Source organism: Drosophila kikkawai, chromosome 2R (assembly GCF_030179895.1).
Source record: "Drosophila kikkawai strain 14028-0561.14 chromosome 2R, DkikHiC1v2, whole genome shotgun sequence".
In the NCBI taxonomy this organism is placed as follows: domain Eukaryota; kingdom Metazoa; phylum Arthropoda; class Insecta; order Diptera; family Drosophilidae; genus Drosophila; species Drosophila kikkawai.
The window spans coordinates 22,723,076-22,731,426 of record NC_091729.1 but is presented as its reverse complement, the minus strand read 5'-3'; the positions used below and the strand labels follow the sequence as shown (position 1 = coordinate 22,731,426).

Below are 8,351 nucleotides of genomic sequence, written 5' to 3'. Positions count from 1 at the left end.
TAGCGAGCTTTCGGGCGCCTGTTAGCTAACAGCCCTGTTAGCTGTCAGAGTCAGCTGATTAACATAAGCAGGCATGACCATATAGTCATAGCTATATAGCCCCACCGATCCAGCTCTCTGATGACGCTCAAATCGCTCAATCGATCCGATCGTCAGCGCTTTTGGCCGCTAATTGATTCGACTGAACGAAACTTGTTAAATGGCTGCGATTGCGACGACTACGGGCCAGCCAGATAGCCGGTTTTTGGGCCTCGTTCGCAGACACAAAAGTCAAACAAGAAGTGAATTGATTTGGAAACGGAATACCCAGTGACGCTAAGAATGAACGCAATCTCAATCAATTTAATCTCCCTCACAGATCCAATTTATCTTATTAGCAGACCTTTTCTTGTTGAATTTTTTTTTTAATTTTCGAGATGTGTATACAAAGTGAATAATTCATTTAAAAAGTTCAAATGAGATGTAAATTGATTGGAAAATAATTATAATATTATACAAGTTTATGGTTTTTCCTAAAGCTGCTTTTGTGGGGAAAATCGACTTTAAATTAATTAGCATAGCTGGTTTTCTAGCTTTACTTGTAGTATAATAATTATATTTAAAAATGATTTAAAATTTAAAGTTTTAATTAGTTATAGTTTACAAAATGTAACAAATTTATACAACAAGTCTTTATTAATAGAAATATTATAAAAAGGAGGAAGCTAACTTAGGAAAATCGTCGTTTTGTATACTTTAGAAATTGAATCAGGAAGCTAGGTTTGAAATTGATCCTAGCTAAGCCATTTATTTCAATTCGAAACGCGTTTCAGTGCTAGTTTTAATAGGTTAAAAATGGTTATAGTAAATTACATGCTTAAAAATTAACCTTTTCCTTAAACTTTTCACAATTTTAATGATGTAACCCCAATACAAATTTAGAAAAACTACAAACAAAAGGGAACTTTATCAAAATTCCACTCTATTCCCGCTTTTTATGTTCTCTAGACAAGTAAAATTTAAATCTTTCAATTATTTTTATGTATAAAAGATAAGATAAAGCAAACAAATCAGTTGTTATCAAAGTCAAACCCTTAATTGGTTTCATGATTCTTGAAGTTATGAAACCAAACACTGATTGACAAGCCTTTTCAATGTTAATGTCAGATATAAAAAGATATGGAAAAAATGCCTAAAAAATAAACAAATATATAACGGAAAACTTTTTCTCCTATTCCATTGGAATTTTTATCATTTCAATTGAAATGTCTGGTCCATAAACTTATACTTTTTAGGGTTATATTGGGTTATTTATCACCTAGATGTTTCCTAATTTACAAGCTAATTCAGGCTAATTCTGAATGGCTCATAAATTAAGGCATGTTTATCTGAGAGATACATTTTCGCAAGACAGAATTGTGGGCAGATCTCCGCTTACAGCTCCCTAACCGCAACCTTCGCCCACCTTTGATTACCTGTGTTACCTGTGTTACCTGTTACGTGCCACATGCCCCCGCCTATTGGCCACAGTGCCACATCTGATAGCCAAGTGTCACGTTTCGCGGCTCCGGCAGTTGAAAAAAAGAATATATATAACGAAATCTAAAAAGCTGGGGCGTTGCTGGCGAATCGAGAGCGCTTCGACTTTTGCGCGGCTAATGCAATAATTATTTATCTGTTAGAGACACGGACACGGACAGACCATAAAGTATCACAACATTTTCGGTGGCGATGCTATGTCGGTTAGTTGGTCGGTTTGGCTCTAATAGAAATACCAAATATTTGGGCAGGCAAATAAATAAGCTCTGCATTTGCACGCTCGCCCGAAATGGGAGATAAAATATTGTGGTAAATTCCCATTGCCAATTGCTCAAAAAGCCATTTGCCGGTCGACATGTAAATGGGCATGTTGAAAGCCAATGGAATTCGATAGATACATAGATAAAAAGATAGATAGATAGAAGCTAGCATGGACTTGTAGATAGCTGACAATAATGCCAAAAGTAGATAGTAATTTATGAATAATTTGCTTTAGATATCGCACAAAACACTAGGCAATAAATATCAATTGCCCAGGCAGGCGAGGCAATTAAAGCCCATTGAAATGTATTCTCTGCGGCAAATCATTTCGTGTATCCTATATCTCTGAGGGTATGTTCGTTATATATATATTAGAGAAGAGGTTTCTATATCTTGAGGAAATTGCAGGGTATGTTTCATGTCGCTTTTCATTTAGTTTCTAGTCTATAAATTTCTATTAAATATTACATTACTGGCTAGGAATGCAGAGATGCAGTTTTTAATTTGTATACTCTGCAAACGGAAATTAAGGCTGTAAATGTATATTTGGTAAATTTTAATCATATTTTTAATTTATACAAAATATGAAAAATATTTGTAGATATTGTAAATAACTTTTAACCACAAAAGCAACTAATTTCAATTGCAGGAAATATTTCTCCAAGTAACTATCTAATATATTCATTTTAAAAAGGGCTTTCCTAGATCAGGAGATACCATATCTTTGCTACAATAAATTATCTCGACACTTGGCTAATTTCCGAGAGGCTTTCCAGCGCACTTAGCCCACATCTGAACACTTTGTAAGAGCCTCATGTGCGGTGGCTGTGGCTGCTCCCGGGAACCTAAACCCAAACCAGCTAAATCATCATTAAATCGATTCGCAGCTTCGAATGGTAATTTCCAATCAGAATCCCATACTTTCACTTGGCTGCTCTGCTTTTAAGCGTCTCTTTTTTTCTTCGTTTCTTTTTTCCCGAGGCGCACTTCTCTTCTTATTTTTTTTCCTGGTTTCTGTGTCGGCGCTTTTGTTATTATTGCTTTTTCCCTGCCCCTTGGCCCACCTCTTACCGCTCTTGAGGGCTTTGTGCAGCTTTAATTTTCTTTATCAGCGCAAACTGAGCATTTTTCGCACGCACACAAGACACAGGGAAAACAGCAGTTAAGGCAGAAAAAGAAAAAAAAAAAATTAACAAACACACAGACAAATTTCAATTAAAAGCGTGGGCGGTGGCACAAAGGGCGTGTCACTCACGCATAATTGACGCAAATTGTGGCAATCAAGCAATCAAAAAAAACAACAATGCCAATCTCAACGCCATCTCTAATTCGGCACTTTTCACATTTCCACCATTGATGGTTATTAACGATTTGTTTAATGGGCATTTACATTTTGAGTTTTTAATTAAATTTCATTTATTTGTTTGTGTTTTTGTAGCGAAATTCCATTCCGGTATAATTAAAAATGGTCAAGCCATTTTGGCTAGACATAAATTATTTACTTTTTGTAGCAATTAACGAACCGTTTATTAAACATTTATTGCAAAATCTTTCAGAGAGGAAATCAACATATTAGTTTATTATTTAAATGTATTTTTGGAAACACTTTCATATTGGTAATTTTTGTTGTTCTACATTAATTTAATTTACAAATATTAAAAGGAATAAGGTAATTAACATCTTCAACTATTTTTTTGTTCAGAAAGAAACTTCTAATTACTTTTATCAATAATTAAAATTCATTAAAGTTTCTTTTGCATCTTTCCCTGTGAAAAATTGATTCAGATTGACATTTTCCATATATTTAAATAACTTTTCTACGAAATATAATAGCTTGTTTAATTATTTATTTATTTATTCTTTAAGAAAATGCGGAAGAAATTCGAGATTGCCACACACAAACACTGTTACACCTATGGAATACAAAAACTTTTAGATGCGCGAATTGTATTTAAATGTTCCAGCTGTTCCCAAACAATTAATTTGCCAATGAGAGTTTACATTCGCTTTTATTTTTTTTTCTTTTCTGGCTTCCCGGTATTTTGTTTTATTTTATTTTAGTTTCTCGGCACTTTTCAATCGGAAGCCGAAAACCGATGGCCGCTTGCCATTTGCCACTTGGAGAAAAACGCTCCCGGCGAAACGTTCAGTCAAACTGTTTTTACTCGTACTCGACGTACTCGTATCGCTCAGATACAATTCGCGTCTGTCTGCCCCACAAAATATACGAAAATACAAAATACAAAACAAACCGATCGCAGGTCGCTCGGCAGCGTCGCAGTCGCTCTGCCGCTGCATAGACACCGGTTCTCTTGGTCAATCGACCCCACTGTGCCTCTGCCGGCAGAGCTTCGATCGGTTTTTGTTTGTGTTTTAATTGATTGTGTCGAAGGGTGGTGGGAGGAGGGAGAAGGGGCAGGGGGAATGGGTCATATGGAAATCACAGTGTGTGTGTTTTTATGCACCCCGAAATAAATATCACGAACATTTACCATTCACGAAGATCATTATCCCAAAAAGACTTTAAATTGGGGATTTTCTTAATGTAAGGCGTAGAAAATATGAAGAGTACAATTTACTACACTTTCTTTATTACAATTATTATTTTAAAGAGAAGTATTAATTTGTTTTAAATAATAACTAATATATTTGGATAGATAAGACGCGATAAAGATGCTAAATGTATTCTGTAAATATTTTACAAATTTATATAAACACTTTTTCTACTTATAAATCCAAAGGAAGCCTCAATTCCTATATTAAAATTGCATTTTAAGCCCTTAATTATAGCTTTTTGATACTCTATACTGATAGGTTAAACCTTTTTTGTTAAATAAGGGTATCAAACAATCGACCAGAACTCTTTTCTGGCCACCTTCCGCTTGTGCTCTGCCCTCGCGAGAATTTATTGCATTTTCTTATTACATTCAATTTGGACTGTCGCTGTCGCCGGGCTTCGGCTACAGTGGCGCTGAGAACTTGTCCGCCGATTTCTCATATCCCAGGCTAATTGCTATACCCTTCCCCTTGCCCCCAACATGGATAACAATAAAGAGATTTTAAAAGCTTGTTCTCGTATATATCCATCTGATTTTTTTTTTGTGGCCTCTCTGTTTTGTTTTGCTTTTCATTTTCGGCCTCGAAACAGATGTGCCACCTGCCCACGCATCGTGCAAATGCAAATGTATCTGCATCTCGCATCTGTATCTGCATCTCGCTTCATGCATCTCGCACCTCGTTTGTTTCCCCTGCTGGCCGACTGCCAAAATCCATGAAGTTGTTGTTCTTGTTGTGCTGTTGTGGCTGCTAAAAAATGGCCAGCGAGGGGATGAAATAACAACCTATCCCAATTCGGCATTGGCACGTCATCACATGGTGATTGTCAAGGTCTTTTCCCCTAAATAATAAAGGGAATATCAAACAAAAAGAGAGATAAGTTATACTTGCTGCGACTTGGGGATACCTGGAAGTCAAATATTGGAAGTTTGGTATGTATTTTAAGCATTTATTGGTTATTTGAAAATATTGTGCATATTTTAATGACCCTTTTTATTTACTTAAATTCTTAAAAATAAGTTTAAAGCTTTCGAGAAACTTTTTTTATTTTCGTATTGTAAGAAAAATAACAAAGAATACATATATTTCTTTATAATTTGTACAAATACTTATTGGAAGTGTTAAACAAAATTTTAAATTAAAATAGGGATGCTGTTCCCCAAAAATACCTAATATAATTCGGTCAGATACTTTACTAAGCATTTATGAAGTCTATAAATTGAGCAAAATATCCCAACTTTATATCCTTAATTAATAAATGATATTAGGATGCTTGTCCCAAAATATATCCCCCAGCTTCCTCAAAATACCTCTTGTCAAAATTTATACAAAGCACATGCAAATGAAATCTCTTTACTCACTGTATATTTTTTTTTATCTCCCAGGGCCTGGCCCCGTCCTTGTCGCACATTAATGCCTGGTATCGGGCGATTTGTTGTTGCTGTTTGATGGGTGTGCTTTTTATGGAGTGCAGATTGCCGGGTTCGCATGCAGAGTTATCAGCCAAAAAAGCAGCTTCATGTAAATAAAGAAGAATCGGCTATAAATAATTCAACGAAAGTCATTCAGCGTTCTCGCAGTTTGCCTTGGGAAATGTTTGTACATTTTCGGTGGTTTGGTTCTTTTTTTTCGCATGTATTTGGGGATCGAGGGAATTGGTTTCATTCAGTTCTTTGATTTTTCACATACTTTTGGGGCTGCCACCAAAAAGCTTTTCCATAAAAAACAACAAAATTGAGCAAATATTTACACAGAATTCGGTACAAAATTGAACAAACTTAAAAAGTTGTCCAATGCCCATTAATTAAATGCTAGAAAAGTTATCAAAATAATTTTAAAGTTTGCTTGTCTAGTCAAAAATTAAGAAATAAGAATTTAATAAAAAAAATGTCCCCGCTTAGAGTCCCACAGTCAGTTTCCTCATTCCCCGCCAGAAACTTGTCAGTTGGGGGCTTCAAACATTTTCCTAGCAGAAAAAGTTTGCCAACAACTTTCGGTTGGTTGGAAGGGGCACGATTTTCCTCTTCCTATTTAATTGGAAGGAAACTTGGTGGGGGTGAGCAATGAAAATGAAACTGCTGCAAAGTGATATATATTAAGTCTTTAATTTGATAAAGAAATTTATATACAGGAGACTATAAAAATACTTGTAAAACTTGAATTTTAAGTAGTCGAAATTGAGAGAATTATTGAGATTAACTGGTATATTACTTGTTATTTCTCTTAGGAGCTTATCTATCTATCTTAAAGAGTTGCTAATAATTATAAAAACATAAATAATTACAGCCAGAATATATCTTCTACCTTCTTAATGTTTGCCATATTTTCTTTCTATTTTAATTAAAATGAATTATGACTTTCCCTTGATATCGATTCCCCGTTTCTATAGCCACTTCATTGGCATTATTGATGTATCCTGCTGGTGAAATCTTTGTCTTTTCCGGGCTCGATCCATAAGTTTGGCATGTGTCCTCTCCATCAATTTGTGCGTGGCCTCCTTGTGATTCGCTGCCATCGTAGGCCAGAAAAAGCCAGGCGTTGGGGCCTTGGCCACTTGGCCCGGCCAGAAACTGGCTAGAACAATGAGTTGCCTGCCTGCCTCATTGGCATGAATAGCTGAACAGGAGGTGGATTGGTGGTGAAATGGGGCTGGTTTACAGGGGCAGGAGGCGGAGCAGCAACAATTGAACTGCGGGCAACCAAAGGCCGCCGCAGCTTTTGTTGCCATGCGGATGACACTTTGGACCCGTGTATGTGGCAGTTCCTCCTGCAAAAAGCTGCAGGAGCTGTTGCTCCCACTGCTCCTGATAATGAGGGATGTGAATGAGAAGGACTGAGACTGAGTGTAAATGAAATTCAAGTTCCTGGAACAAAGGAAAATCAATGGGATGTGGGTCACTCTTTACTTTAAGTTAGGAATAATGACTCTCGCAGTTAATTGCTGGCCACAAGGCCTCGAGTGGCTTAATTAAGTCATTCTAGGAAATAGTCTCTGGCTGAACACAAGCTAACCTCCAGTTGCGTAAGATGTCAAGGTAAAAAGGGAATTTAGCTAAGGTTTCTGGGAATGATAAAGGGAAAGATATAGAAAACTAGTTTCTAATACTAATTTAAACAGTTTAAAGTAAGAAAAATATTCTGTCATTAGAATAAAAAATATGTAAAAATTCAATACCATCAGAAAATGCGTTTAACTATGTTTTAAATTAACAAGACACTCTTTAAGTCTTGTTAAAAAACCTCAACTCTTAATAAGATATACAAATCTCCGGCCTAATCACGGCCTCACCTGTCCTCTGCTAATTGACAGCCATCAATCTTAATTTCCAATCGAATGTCCTTGGACGACGATTGACGGTTAACGATTAACGATTGACGATTGCCGTTTGCCGCTCAATGAGTCAACAATAAGTACCATTAACGATAATATCATCGGTGTCAAAGCGACAAAGCCAATACACACTGGCTGCAATAAGTGGGCTCACATACGACTACATACTCGGCAGATTACAATAAGCATACACAGTCAATACACACACACACGTACATTTCAATAGGTCGTTTACATACATATTGCATTCCGTGGTCAATTGAGTGTTGCAAATTAAACAAGGCCACGCCCCTCATTAATTATGTGAGCAGCCTCTCCGTAAACCCACACAGTATCCTGCATATTTGCCGTGACAGATTGATTTTTGGGTCGACTACTGCTACGACTCCTTTTAAATAGCAATTTGTATGCAAAGTTTTGCGGCACAAAAGCCGGAGATTTTCACAACAAATTAACGCAAAATAATTTTCAGTTTCTCAGCGTCCGAGGAAGAGGAATGTTTGAAGTGCTCTCCCCCTCGGCAACAACTTGCCATATACGTTCCCTAGGCATGTTTATGACCGTCTCTCTGTCTCCTGGCAGTCGTAAAGGATTCAACACGTGGCAGCTCAGGCCCTGAAATTACTGAAATGGCCAACAGCAGGGCAGTGGAAAGCGGGGGAAATGAAGGCTGAGTGAGCGAAAT

General features: G+C 36.7%; 1 long non-coding RNA gene across 1 annotated transcript; it reads right to left on the bottom strand.

The window, feature by feature from the left end:
- Positions 1-4,888: 4,888 nt before the first annotated feature.
- LOC138928158 (uncharacterized) lies at positions 4,889-8,018 on the bottom strand. The gene is made up of 3 exons (XR_011444641.1): positions 7,906-8,018; positions 5,697-5,850; positions 4,889-5,176 (listed from the first exon to the last, which is right to left on the bottom strand). It is a non-coding gene; the product is annotated as an uncharacterized lncRNA (long non-coding RNA).
- Positions 8,019-8,351: the final 333 nt, after the last annotated feature.